The 15,881-nt window shown below is 40.9% G+C and overlaps 1 protein-coding gene across 3 annotated transcripts in view; it reads right to left on the reverse strand.

Moving 5' to 3' along the window:
* The window catches only part of rbfox3a (RNA binding fox-1 homolog 3a), a 510,141-nt gene that overhangs the window by 219,183 nt on the left and 275,077 nt on the right, over positions 1 to 15,881 (reverse strand). The window lies entirely within an intron of this gene.

The raw sequence follows: 15,881 nt of genomic DNA on the forward strand, positions 1-15,881 counted from the left end.
GACAGAGGCATTCTGGGACAGGATTGCTTATAAAAGGCTCAGGCCAACATATAATCTTTGTGATCTGAGCACAAACTACCTTCTCCTTCTCCATATGTCCCTGCTTCCCTCTCCTCTTCCTCCCTGCTAATGCCCTCAGTTTGGACAGCTTGAGTGAAAAAGCCAAAGCAATTAGAGCCACTGCTCTTGGGTGCCCGATAACTCATTAGGAGTGTAAATGGCCAGGAGCCCTGGGGACTCCCTGCTGAGTGCAATTTACGACTAAAACAAGCGCCGCGCCTTGCATCCATACCATTAGGGCTGGCCGCATTAATGCAATTTGTTTTGTTAAACTTCAAAATTATGATACCGTCGTTTCGGTCCGGCCCCCGTCACCTCTGCGGCATTTACCAAATGTGTCAATTACATCTGCCCAGGGACAGCGGGCAACGGGCTCTGTTCGTTCTCACCACAGCCACACGGGTTCAGAACCGCTGTGTGACGTGAGGATGAGAGAGAATCAGTGCTCATAGTATCAGCCCCACAGAGAGACCGAGACAAAGAGAAAAGAGAGAGAGAGAGAGGGACACATGATGTTTCATGAGAAAAAAAGAATGGTATAAAACCGTGTGCATGTGAGAGAAATTAGAGATCAAGAAGAGAGATGAATGAGAGAAAGAAAACAGATCAAAAACAAGAGTGAGAATAAGAGCACACAAGACAACAGAAAAGAAAGGAAGAGGACAGGAAACAAGAAAGAGAGAGAAAGACAAGGAGAAAAACTGAGCAGAGAGAAAGAAACGTGAGAGATGGAGAGAAGAGAACAAGATCAAGAGAGATTGAGATGAATGAGAACATGAAAGATCAAGAAAGAATGAGAATAAGAGCACACAAGAGAAAGAAACAGGACAAGAAGACTAGAGAGAGAGAGAGAGAGAGAGAGAGAGAAACTGCAGTGCACTCTGCCATGTTATCTCTACATTGCCTTTCCGTCTCTGTAATCTCAGCGGGCAAGTAATCAATGACTTAACAACTCACCCTCGGCTCGTTTTAAGACGCGCGATCCTCCCCAATCTCCTCCTCCTTCCCCACCCCAGAGACCCCCAGCACCTTCCTAATGGCCCTCAACACCTGTGATAAAATGGAGCTCCGGCACAGTGTGGAAGCCTCCTGCGATGTCACAATCACGCAGATTACAGTCTCACTCTGCTCCGATCAATGGCCTCCCAGGAGCCGGGCAGCGGGCTAAATGAACATTTGCAGCTTTCTTTTACATGTCTGGTCAATAGGCCCCTCTTCCACAATGGAGGCCTCTTCCTCATGCAGCTCTGCCACTGTTCTCTTCACAGCAGCGGCAGAAGATGACTCTCTGCCCCCAGCAAACACTTCTCATCCTGCGGCCTTCTCCTTCAGAAAGCGGGAGAAACGGCGTGACGACTTTCATTCCTAGAAGTGTCTGAAAGTGTGTCCAGAATTACAGTCACCATCACATGAATACAGGAATGTCTTTATACTGGTCGAAAAACGCCAGCTGCTCTTTACACTGTGTGAACATTTCTTTATGAAAGAGTCAATAGAAAGTGTGAAAGCAAAGAGCTGGGTTTATACGCTGCCCTGACAAATTCCAAGAACGTTTTCTCCTTTTCATATAAACTTACTCTGAAATGTGAATTTTCTCTAAGAAAGTAATAACTTGTTTCACCTGTTTCTCTCATTTCATTTAACTGCCGTTTAAAACATTTTTTTACTTTTATCGTGCAATGAACCTTTGCCTATGCATTTAACCAATCTGTGACAGAGAACACACACACACACACAAACACACACCTTGCTTGTAAGGACCATCCATTGACAGCAACCAATAGTAAATTATTCCGCTCCTTCAGTTCATTTTAAATTCATTTATTTCATATTAAAGTGGCAGCTTCTGTTATATTTAAAAACATCAGAAGTTGGACAATTAAAATGTCCTCACAACAGCACAAACCGTGAGACATCCCTATCCTTGTGAGGACATCTGATCATACAGTGAGTGCACATACACCCAGAGTGGCAGGCAGCCATCCCAGCACCTGGGGAGCAGCTGGTGTTTAGGGGTCTTTCTCAAGGGCACTTAAGCCATGGATGTTGAAGGAGGAGACGGTGTTGTTCCTTCACATGTGAGCTCTTGCTTGAATGCTTTCAAATCCTCTCACAGAGGAGTAGAGGCTGCTGTGAAGGGGAAACAGATTCTCTTTTAACACACTCGATTTCAGAAGACATGTTGGATAAGCAGGTGTCTATAAACTAGAAACATCATGCATAGGCTGAAAGTGGCACAGAAAGGCTCTCCATCTCCATCTCTCTGTCTCCTGGCTTTCCTCTCTCCTCTCCCGTCTTCTCTCTTTCGTCAGGGCCCATCTCACTTTCTCCTTCTCTCCTGAGCAACGGCCCAGCGAATTTCATGGTTCACTTCACCGAAATGTGACAAATACTGTGTGACACAGAGAGACAGAGTGAACCTCGGTCTCAGCGCCGCCACCCCCCCCCCAACCCCCCATATATAGTGGCAAAGAGCAGCCACCTCGCTACTTCTTGACACCCCTCAATATCTGTTACACTGGGTGGTCCTCATCCTCCAGGTGTATGTAGTGTCAGCAAAAGGCCGAGCAACTAAGCAGAACTCTTAGCCATTAGAAAAAGTACTACCAAAGCTCAAAGCACTATAAAAGAAAGTGTCTATCCATCTTTCATCCACAGACATGTACACTTGTGCAGTACTGTGCAAAAGTCAGAGTCCACACTTCAGTGATTTAATTTCCAGTCAAAAGGACCATTAAGTACATGTGATTCATTCTTCAGGAATTCTCAGCAGGTTACACATAAGATGATCTGCTTAAATAAGGAAGCTCAAAAGAGAATCGGTGCAAAAATGCTTTAAAACTAGAGATGCATGAATACAGAGACTGGTATCGGGTATTTGCCGATACTGTTCATTTACTCATAATCGCAAACAAGGCTCCGATACCAACATCCTGCTTTAAAACTGGCAGACAACTCACAATGTCTGCGATCTGGGATTAGTTCACTATCAGTGATGGCAACCCAAGCAAAGCGGACTGCAGGGAGACCTGCAGAGAAATGCCGCACTGTTTTGACTGTCCTCGGACAAGGTTTTTCTTCACTCAAAGTTCCCATTTGCAAGAGCACTGTTCGTTCCCTGATGTGGTTTTCCTCAAACTAAATTATTTTGAAAATATTTTAAATTGGAAACTGCATAAAAACGTGTGTTTTTTTTGGACTGTGGGAGGAAACCGGAGCACCCGGAGGAAACCCACGCGGACACAGGGAGAACACACCAACTCCTCACAGACAGTCACTCTGAGCAGGAATCGAACCCACAACCTCCAGGCCCCTGGAGCTGTGTGACTGTGACACTACCTGCTGTGCCACCGTGCCGCCCTAAAGTTTTTAATTAAACAAAAATATTTGATTTATTAACCACACTATTACATAATGCTCCTGACTGCTTAAATCTAAATCAGTATCAGTGTTGATAAGTACAAACATACACACACTTGTACTCGTACTCAGTTGGTATTTATGAATCCCTATTTTAGACCATTTAGGTTTTATATCAAATCTGGAAAACAAAATAAACCACAGTGTTGTGTAATGTGTCCAGTTTGCCTTTTCTGGCTGTCTGTTAACTTCTGACTCCTACCCAGCATGAAAAACAAACAAACTAACCCTAACAATAACAGCAGACCTGGACGATATGGCCAAAATTTATATCACAATATATTTCTTAATTTCCGTCAATACGATATAATTCCCATGATATGAACAATAAATAAGCCACAGAAAAAACTGCCAAAAACTGAAAGCAACATGACATCATCATTAAAACCTCTTGGCTTAGTCAACATTGATATTTTTAAACTAACTTTAAAATTGAGTGCAATGAACTGATGGCAGCACCCTGAAAGGCCATGAAAATGAAATATTGAAAATGGGTAGAGATGGACAATAATTATATATTTATATATACAGGGGTTGGACAATGAAACTGAAACACCTGTCATTTTAGTGTGGGAGGTTTCATGACTAAATTGGAGCAGCCTGGTGGCCAATCTTCATTAATTGCACATTGCACCAGTAAGACCATGTGCATCCAATGGTTCAAACATTGTATCCTGAAGGCGGTGCCGTGTATGAGGGTGACAATGCACCAATACACACACCAGACTGGTGAAAGATTGGTTTGATGAACATGAAAGTGAAGTTGAACATCTCCCATGACCTGCACAGTCACCAGATCTAAATATTATTGAGCCACTTTGGGGTGTTTTGGAGGAGCGAGTCAGGAAACGTTTTCCTCCACCAGCATCACGTAGTGACCTGGCCACTATCCTGCAAGAAGAATGGCTTAAAATCCCTCTGACCACTGTGCAGGACTTGTATATGTCATTCCCAAGACGAATTGACGCTGTATTGGCCACAAAAGGAGGCCCTACACCATACTAATAAATTATTGTGGTCTAAAACCAGGTGTTTCACTTTCATTGTCCAACCCCTGTGTGTGTGTGTATATATATTTAAAAGTGCCATTTGAAAGTGAAAAAGCTTAGTGAAAGTGCAAATACTGTATCTGAAAAATCTGAATATCTTTGAAACATCACAAAAATTTGGAGCACTCTATTAAGCAATATATGTACACCCATTTTTTTAACTGATAAACTGTACTTAAAACTTGCAATTTTAAGAGATTCATACATGAGGAATAAAAATTAAAATGACAATTTATGACCTTTTCTGAGAACACTACAAAATTGTTAAGCTCTCAAGTAGCAGTTATTGAGAAAATAAATGAAAAAAATGTCTTATAACAATAACAACAACAATAACAAGACTTCAACATAAATGGCTGTGTGTGGAATTGTTTGGTGCATGAAAAGATTCAACCACAGAGATGTGGAACAATATCTCCATTCATTCATTCATACATTGTCTGTAACCGCTGATCTGGAGCCTACATGGAAACACTGGGCACAAGGTGGGAACACACCCTGGAAGAAGCGCCAGTCCTTAGCAGGCAGCACACATTCACACATTAACACACGCACACTCACTCCTATGTACAGTTTTGAGCAGCCAGACCACCTACCGACGTGTGTTTTTGGATCAAAGCACCTGGAGGAACACTGCATACGGCAGAGTTTAATATTATATTTAGTTTAAATTTTTTGTTTTATTTATTTGACATGAAAAAACTAATTCTTTGTATTTAACGTCCAGTTCACTGGAGATTTAGTGAATGAAGGAAAACGCCTGTTGGACGGTTCCACAGCTGCACAGAGCCTTAAAAGTGGCAGAAAGGAACGTGTATCAGTTGAAAGTCCAAATGCAGAGTGGTTTCCTGCTGCTAATCTCTGTGTTCAGCTGTAAGCGGTAATGGGCTGATCTAACCTTTCTCAGGAAAATAAGTGAGTTAGCAAAGTCCAGAGTCAGAGTCAGATGTCTGCGGTGCTTTGAGAGGGAAGAAAGATGAGGTGCGATCCAGTTTAATGTCCTCCTCTGAAACATGCTTTAAAATGACCTCCGACCGCTAATGACAGGGCAAATCGCTAAGCTAGCTGTAAAGGTGCAAGACACAGATAGGAATTACCTCGTTAAATATTTAATTTCCAAATTTCTCAAGTGACTTTTCTCGCCTTGAATCTTTAATGAAGATTTCTAACAAAGACTAATCAACAGTCCTTAAGATAACAATCGGCAAGCTCAGGATGTGTAATTGGGTCCGGTGGCCTATCCCTCGCTCTTTAATGCAGACGTACACTAACAGAGCACTAATACAGACCCACGCTGTCAGCAGAATGCAACACAACAAATACCACGCCTCATACACATACGTCATCACAATGCACACGGTGAAACAAAGACAGAGGAAGAAGCACTTTCCATATTCCACAGATCTAAGGGTTTGTTCATTACAATGCAATTACTTGTACACTGAGCAATACGTGTTGGGTAAAGCAGTAAAATGGTTTTAAATCAGACCACAGGTGGTTGCTTCTCTATTCCCGATTGATGCTGTCGCTGGTCCGGAATAATGCCGTGCTCCAAATGAGATTCTTTGAGTATTTGGTATTCTTAAGAAGCGGAGCTTCAGTATAATACACAGTTCTGAGCCACGGCAGCAGGAAAATGTAGACGTTCCGGAGATGTCAGAGCTAACTGAAGGTGACACATGGGCCGATGAAAATCTTGTCATTTATTTATGTGTCCTCAGTGGTGTGATGGCCCACGTATGTAAATGTCTTCCTCATTCTTCACTGAGAAATTAGATAAGGAAGCTGCTGTATTAACCGCTGGTCCGTGGGGGGATAAGAGAAAATTCATATTTGCACCATATATATATATATATATAAACACTTATAGGGCTGTTCCTTCCAAATAAGAGCCCAAAAGACGAGAAAATCAAAGAATAGGAACAAAGCTCAGATTTCACACAGCTGTACATTCAGCGCAGCCCATGGATCTTCATTAAGAGCAAATTAGAGAACATGTTCCTATTGCACAAAATGGAAATGAATGTGATTGGCTGTTCCAAGGATTTTTCACACCCCCCATATTCTTTTTTTTTTTTAAATGAAGCCCTTTTTCAATTTTTACTTATTTACTTATTTACTGTGGGGGGAGGTAAATATCTTTAATGCAATTCTACCATTTAGTGGAATTAAAATTCCTCTATATTTTAAGACCAAGTAAATGGAAACATGCATAACCTGTAAACTACTTTCACTTTGACAAACATGTGATTCAGTAATCTGACGCAGGGTGTAAAAACATTTTCCTGACTGTGTGAATGCCATTTCATCACTAAATTATTCACATCTCCTCCCTTTACATACTTATTTTATGAGGCTACATTCACACTACGACTGAACTGACCCATATGTGCAAAAACACTCCAGCAGCCACATTCAGTCAACAAGCACAGCTGTCCTACATCCTTCCGCAAGATTAATACATTCCTCCTTAATAAAGTGCTACTTTAAACTTGGAGGACAAACAGCAGAGACCAGAACAACCGCACTGACGTTTTGGCATTTAAAGAAAAGTGCACAGAAAGGTGAACGAATGGGTTTGTTTTAACGGTTGAAGCTGATGAAATAGAGGCGTTTTTTTCTGCCTAAGGAGCCGTTATGCCCTGCCGGGGTGAGGTGTATAAATTCATGCTTTATATAAGTATATCATAACTGTGCATTTAACTTTTTAAAAAATGTTACAATGAAAAACACATTTACAAAACATTTTACGTTCTTTTAATAATCATACGCCAGGTGTGTCTTAACTTCTATAATAATTACAACAACATAAACTACATCCAAGTATGGAAACGTCCCTTAGAATTAGTGAGTTCAGCTTTTTCTTAAGATGCACTCACTGTTTATACAGCTGTTCAGTTCTGCAGGTAAAGCTTGTATAAACTTTATAGGAATGCATTAAATTAAATGGGCTCTGGAGCAGCTGCACATGAGCCTAAACTGATGCCTGACGCCAATCACTTGGAGGAATGGGGCTCCATTCTATATGTCTGGGATGAGCTTGTTGAGCTTGGTTATTGTGATCCATAATGTATCAGACATCAACACATCTCACTAATGTTTACATGACTGATTGCCATCAGAAATGTTCCATTATCAAAGGGGAATAAATAACCTATTCATATCCGTAATTAAAGAAGAAACTATAAAAACGCAGGTCTCCAAAATTATTCATTCATATAGTGAACTCACTGAATAAAAGACTAGGTTTAAAGAAGTTGTTTAACTCCTCGAACCGACAGCGCGCTCTTGGCTTGGTTAGGAACCGTGCATGTTTATAAGCTAATGTTCAATATTTCATCTGGGACAACAAAACAACATAAAAGCAAAAGGAAATCTTTACAGAGGTGGATGTGCACACAATGCAGTGTGGTCATGCATGTCATTCCCAGATCAGTCCAGTCTTTCACACACATCAATGTCTTAAAAGTGCACAGCAGCGTGGACACACACACACACAAACGCAAGCCAAAGTGTGAGAGTATGGGCACACACACACACACACACACACTTGCAGGAGGCTCAGGAAAAGAGCTGACTTAACCATTTTTCTCCATTTCACAAAAGTAGCTGCACCGGTGTCAACATGATGAATGGGCGAGAGAGGAGTGTGTGTGCAGGCTTACTGTAGGCTCCATGGCTCCTCCTGAACGCCCATGCCCAACACCATATATACAAATGAAGGAGTGAGGAACACCACTATAATGAGCACTAACATGTGTTTTGACAACACCGCATCAAGCCCTTTCACAAATACAAATGTTGCGCAAACACTTCCCCGCTCCAGACAAATTTACACCCCACACTTACCCCCTCTGCATTCCATACATCACTGACTGTGCACAAGCTGAACGCATGAACACACTGCAGCGCTTCTGCTCTCACAAACATATACAAAAACATGAGAGGATAATCAGAGAGATTGTTAACTGATGAATTGATGAAGACATCCTATATTAAAAAAATAATAATAATTAATTTAATATATATATGTGTGTATATGTGTGTGTGTGTGTAATCTGAAAATACCAGCTGTGTCAAAAACTGAACTGATCTAAAACAGCTTAAGCTCAGTGCTCAGAGACACGTCATATTTGTTTCCTTTTGTTTGTTCGTTTGTTTTTCATTACTGATATAACTCTTCCTTTCATGTCCACAGAAGTTCAGATGCAGCAGAGATAAAACACTAAAACAATGTGATGTTCTCCAGAGCCTTCGCTTTTCTCATTCAGATCCAGAACAAGTCACTGCTGAAGCAGAGAAAAACTCCAAATTCATTATTGGAATTGGCTTATAGCAAAGCACCGAAATAACACTGCATACATTACCGCAGTGTATTACCATCGCCCTCCCCGCCCCCAACACACATACACACACTTCCACACAACCCCCAACTCCAACTCTCCCACCCTCAGGGGGGAAAAACGAGGCGTTTTATGTCTTCGTTTTTGCAGCGGTCATTAAACGAGTGAGAGGAGGATTAACGACTAGCCCCAACCTTTTACAGTGTTTGACTGAAAAGATGCATAACTGCCACACTCATCTCTGAGCTAGGTCCAGTGCACAATGTAGATATGCGAAACAACACTGTGAGAACTTCTAGGTCCAGAACATGTCTTTTTATTTCTTCCTCCGGCGTTCCTCTGAGCGCAGTGTTTACCAGTGTGTCTCGGGCTGAAAGCGATGCCGGAGAGCCCATTGTTTGGAGCGTCTGCATTTTTCAGCAGGCCTGAAGGTAAAGGAAAAGATAAATGTTTGGTACCACCTGCTGGACAGTAGATGTCACTTTGGAGAAAAATGAAGAGTGGTTATAGTGAGGGTTCACTCCTGCTGCAACCCCAAACCACTCCACTCCCGCTCCAGCACTCAGCAGGCATGAAGGAAGTGTCAAAACAGTACATAAATCCCTGTGAGGAACTTTCGGCCCAGGCTCATTCCCTTAAAGCCAGCTATAAGCAATTTCCATTAACGTATTAAATTCAAGTTAAACTGTCTCAACGTCCCATTAAAGCGCTTTAAAATGTTAATTGTAAATAAAATAATAAGGAAGGGATTGTTTCAAAGATCTTAATATGTGATTCCCTCTTCATTCCCAAAGTTACTTAAAAACAAACAAACAAAACAATTACTAAAAAATAAAGCTAAGGAATTTCAAAACTTCTAAAGCAAGTTCACAATCGACATTACTGTATGTACAGGTGTTAAAATCAGAGATATGAATGACTGTTTTGGCTTGTTTTTTAATCTACTGAAGCCTATTACAGAGATTTATGAACAGATGTTAAGATGGATTATACAAAACATACAGCCCAAATTGTGATAAAATGAGAATGCACGGTATCATCCAGTGAGAAAGGCCCTCTGTGTATCTCAACATAATCAATACACATTTCTATTTCATATTATGGTGGAAGGTGAGCATATATCCACTTTACTGCACCGATCTGATGGGAACCATATCAATTTAAGCATTTAAAACAAGCAAGGACATGAATCACCACTATTCATTATTTGGTGTGTCCATGAATCGAAGACTCAAAAATTAATCTCAGCAGTAGCGCTTGGGCTAGGTGAAAACATATGAGTCGAAGTGTTCAAATCAATAAACGCATCATACTTTTATAGCCTGATGAGAGTGTCGCATACAAAGGCAGGAATGAGTCTTCCCTGCACCCTCCTTGCTATGGATTAGAGTGATGGACTCTGGCAGCATATCAAAAGTGGAGTTTCTCCTTTTAAAAGGCACTTTCTTTCACAGTCTGAAATTACTTAAGTATAAATATTATTGAGATTTGTGATCAATACCGCAGAGATTGGATTTATTTGGCTTGCCGTTTGGTTCACTAAAAAGATAATGCAATCAGAAACACGCATTTACTTTGCACTTAAGGCCTATTATGAATTCTAAGATGGGGTCATGTGTGAATGATAGCTGGGGTCGATCCTATAAAAGTCAGGAGGAAAGAGGGAAGTCAGCACCTAGTTAGGCTTTCACCAAGAGACTATTGTTTGAACAAAAGCTCGACTAAAGGGTCAAACAACTAGTTAGATGCTATTGTAAAACTGACAATATTAAGCAACCACTTAAATTAACTCGTAGATCAATGGGCACCCCCGACAGCCCGATGAAACAATAGACCTGCGAGTATGTGTTGTCAATTTGTAGTTTTCCATTAGCATCTGTATAGTCAATGTTGCCTGTGGGGAAAAAGGGGATTAACATTTAAAAGAGAATGCATTATATGCCAAACAAAGAAACAAGAAAACAAAATATCAGCTCTAAAAAATGTCTACGTTTTTTTCCTTTTATTTGAGCAGGCTGCAGACTACAAACTGAGCCATAAACGTATTAGTTTACTGCAAGCGCCACAATAGTCATGCTATGCTAGAACATAGAAAAAGCAAGGTTCTTGGAGCAGTTTGCAATATCCCTATCAGGTCAGGCCACAACACGAATACCAGCGAGCCGAACACAAGGGACAATCCCTACGTTATTGACCCAATAATTTAAGTCATTGATACTATGCATGAAGGAAACCACTAGTGATCCTGGAAAAAAAAAGTAATACAGTATTGTTTTGTTCTGTGTGAGAGGGTTTAGCCAAAGCACACCTCTGTGAAATCTGCAGTTTGCTCAGAGCTATGGGCAGAATCATGGACATTACCAGTCCCCTGCCTGGGGTAAATGCTAAAGCAATGTAGTGGGTAGGGAAAGCATTAGGTCCAAACCAGTAATAGAGCATAATTCAGCTTCCCCTAGGGCTAAAAATTGCCTCCTGACTACTCTTTCTCCAAACGTTCCTCCAGTTTTCTCATCACACTTACTCTCCATTTGTAGCGGGCCTTCTTTTCAGCACTTTAATTGTAATGGGCCCATTGCAAGCTGTATTGGGTTAGATGGAGGTCTCCTTATCCCTATAAACAACAAAACAACACATCGCACCCCATCAGAGGGGCCTGAGATGAGGGAGATGAGTGGATTCTCATCACCTCCTGCACCTCCCAACTGCTGAGACATCGCTGGCTTAATAATGCAAAACTTCTACTTAAGCTCCCCCTGCAATTATCATTAAGGTTTTTCCTTCTTAATTTTTGATGAGGAACTAGGAGGGAAACAAATCTCGGAGAGCTGTGCGAACATTAACCAAAGGCAATCATGTGGCTTTGACTAATTATTATTACTGTGGCAGTTTTTATTGGTGTATTTCGCTAAGGCCCCATCCACCACTCTGCAGCCATTGCAAAGTACACTTTGATCCATCGGGTCCGTCTGCACGCTACAGACCAGAGACTAAGGGCGAGATAAATGTAATGTGAAGGTACTGTACACATTCACCTTCGTGCAACTCGTTTCCGTTAATGTTATCATAATGCAGGATCCGCGGAATGGGATGACTGCAGCGATAAGAGGTAATGCTAGGAATAATTGAAGACAGATTTATTTACCCTAGCCATGACACACCATTGAGCCACAAACTATAATCAAACTAGGCCAGAAATTCATGCTTCGGGCTTGTCATTGCATGTCATTCACATTCCAGTCATTTCCAGCCGATAAAGTAAAGAGGGGAGAACACGGAGCGATATTAACCCATCGCTTGTGATGTCAACTGCTGAAGGAAGGACAGCTTTCTATAATCAATGTCATGTCTCCATGCTTCAAAGAACCGCCAACCCTTTCCAACATGCATTCTAGAACATCAAAACTTTCTAATTAAAGCCGCGTCACAGCGATTCTGATGTGAATCCGGTGATTTGGCCGTGGGGGGCTCCTGACGAGTGCTGATACAGGCCAAACAGTCCTTGTGTAATTACAATTAGGAAACGCTCATTTTAAGGACTTAGGAGGGTGAGAGAAGGGGGAAGAAAGCTTTTGGAACAAAAATGTGTCCGAGATGACTCTCAATGGCACGCTCCACTGCAAGCACCAACAGGGGCATGGAAAATATTAAACGTTTACAGGCGTAATGACACAAGAAGAATGGTTACCGCACATTACAGGAGTTTCCGACTGCTGCATTCTGGGTCAGACGTACAAACAGAGGCACAGCGCCAAAAATATCTGACCTGGCACATGAACGTTCAGTAGACTATAGCTATGAAAGGGACAGCCCACAAGTTGAACACATAAGACGTGCATGGATTTCAAAACATGGAAACCTTGTTCAAAAAAATAATAAAAATAATTATAAAGTAATTTTAAAAAATGCACCTATATAAACACACACACAAACACACACATTTTGGGCTTGGGGGCTGGGGTTAGGTTTAGGGTTAGAGTTAAGGATACTGTGCCTATATCACTGCATATTACACGTATAAATTCAAATGCAAATAATAAATATACAGGTAATCATACATTTTACTGTAGGTCATTGCTCATAAGGCAACATGACGTGTTTATGATAAGTGACTTGCACCACACAAACTGCTCGGACCCATCAGGGCATGGAATACAGAAAAATGCTAAAGAATTTCTGTGGTTTTTTGAAACATAATAAGGGCAGCTGATCTCCCATTACCCTCTTACCCTCTTACTGTTTCACCTGGGGCCACTTTGGGCCACTTTTGCTAGGTACTAACCATGGCATCTGCTCTTCATGGAGATGCTATGACTTCTTGCCATCACAAGTTGGTCCTTACCAAAAGAGCTCAGATCCTTACACTTGTTAACACATCAACTTCAAGAACTGAATGATCACTTGCTGTTTAACATGTCCCAGCTATTCACAGGTGACACTGAAGTGGGATAATCAATGTTCTCATCACATGTGGAGGTTTTTTAATCTTCTGGCTGACCAGTTTGTACAGATGAAGTCCAGTCAGTTTCTAGCGTGAACCTGGCTAAAGCAGCTTTAATGACTAACACTTATGCATTTATGGAACTTAATGTAGGTTTATGTCATCAGTTATAAAAGGCGTATATAGGTGTCATGTAGCCTTATGAATCATGACCTGTGATAAAGCATTAAAAATATACATTTAGTATGTCTTCAAGGCTCGTGGCTCTGTTTAGTAGCTATGTACCCTGCTAATGCTAATGCTAAAGAAAAGCATCACAAAACTGTAACAGAAGCTGGTTTTAAAAGACACAAAAATCACTACAGGTTGTGCATATGTGGGTGAGTGTTAGTGCGGTATAGAATCAGCCACACTTCCCATATCTCCTCCCCTTTTCCTATGCAGTTCTCCTCCATTTTGTACTGTGCTTTTTTTCCAAGCTAACAGCCTATAAACTGTGCCTCGGAGTGTGTGCCAGGTTCATACATAACACACGGGCAGAGCGCCTCCAAATTGAACTGCTTCGTATGGCTAAGTTTATCAGGCCTTCAGTGCTCTCAGCCTCTTTATCTGACTCCATATTTCTCCACCGGTTCATGTTTTTCATCCGCGATCATAAACACATGCAGTATTAAAGCATTCGTGGCAGGAGCCTTTGTTGGGAGCTTGTGACTAATTCAGATCCTAGATGTGATGTGTTTCCCTTATGGCATGAGTAGGTGCACTCCATAAGCACCATGATTTAGACCTTAAACAAACAGAGAGCCCAAACAGCCAGGAGGGGATATTTTGCGTGCCACATTCCACAACAGTAATTGAGTTGGGATTGATCGCTTTCCCAGCAATTAGATTTCCATTGACAAATCCGTAAAAGCTGCGCACATAAAGCAGCAGAGGTGTGGTGGTCAGGTGCATTCCCTGCTCCCTCACCCTTCACTTCCAACCTCACACACTCGTCTATCATTCGCACCGGAATGGCTCTCAGCCACCTCTCTGCCAGGGCTGCTCATGTATGTTTCAGGTACTGCCATTTTCAGGAAGTGTGGGCAACTTTTGAAGTCGGAGTTAACATTCCGCACCATGAATGGGATTCGGCTTCGACCCTAAAGAATTGCTAATTTTTTCAGACTGCCACAACAAAGGCTTTGAAACAAGAAGGAGAAGAAAACTAAGAAGTAGACAAGAGCTAGAGAACCAGGGGACACATCCTAATTGCACCTATAAGAAGAGGGCAATCGTTTTAAACCTCACACGCTGCCTGTTGGTTGTTCAGTATATATTTGATTACTTATTTTTTTACATTTTAGGGGAAGCTGAGCTTCCCTTGCAGTCTTAGAGCAATCGCCACTGACATATACACATCACATCACATCACACACACACACACACACACATATTATATATATATAATATATATATAAAAATATATATATAAAATTACCCAATACATACTACAAAATAGCACAAATAATACAAAAACAAAGTTATACTATATATTACATTTCTGTACAAAACCAGAGACTCTCTCTTAGTAATTTAATTTCCAGTTTAAATAGCCAATACAAATTTTACACATTTTGTAGCTGTTGTTTCAGTCCAGAATAGATCAAGTACAATCCAGTTGCATGCAAAAGAAACTCAATGTGGAGCTGTCAAGAAGCTGTAACTAAGAAAAGGAAATAGAGAGAAAAGGCAGTTGACACTAGAACATCAAAGTGGACCTCTAAGACTTTATGGATTTTATAAACTTCTTTGACTCAAGTCTGGAAGTGTTTTTAACATGAAAAAACACCACTAATCATTTTTATTTATTGATCGATTTATTTCTGAAAAGCTAAAAATTTCCTTAAAGCAAAGCAAAGCCATGTTAAAACACAAACTAATCATGCATGTACATTGTAGTTTAACTCACTATATAAGGAGTGAGGAGGTATTTATATTGCAGCCAGAGACAGATGCTCTTGGTGATGTCAGCATTTTGGAAAATATCAGTTTTCTTTCATCCACAGGAGAACAGTGACAACAGCATTTGGAGAGCGTTTCTGAAAACCTTTACAGTGACATTAAACAACATTTTTGTGTGGATGGGAGGCCAAAACGCAGACAAAAACCTCAGTTTCTAAAAAAAATGGATCTGGGTTGACAGGGTCTCAGAATCCGAATATGAGTAACATGAACCTCCAAAGCCATTGCCTGGAAATTAAAAACAGCAAGGTAGGTTCTGACATTTGCACAGTGTAATTAGGCAAGGTATTTTTTATGCTTTTGATGCTGATAATCACAACACTGCCCACCAAATGTTGTGAACTAAACCTGTACTAAACCTCTCCAAAAATCTAATTTAATGCACAGAGTATGTGTAGCTGAAATATAAACACACAGAATGTATTCTTAATTTGATATAATGATGAGGCAGTTAGCTGAGCAGAGAGAAAGAAGAACATTATTTATTTTGTTTGCCTAACATCATGTAATTTTAATAAGATATATCGGTATCAGTTTCTGTCACTGTCTTGTTATTACAGAAACTGA

This window comes from Hoplias malabaricus, chromosome 3, assembly GCF_029633855.1.
Source record: "Hoplias malabaricus isolate fHopMal1 chromosome 3, fHopMal1.hap1, whole genome shotgun sequence".
NCBI classification, from domain to species: domain Eukaryota; kingdom Metazoa; phylum Chordata; class Actinopteri; order Characiformes; family Erythrinidae; genus Hoplias; species Hoplias malabaricus.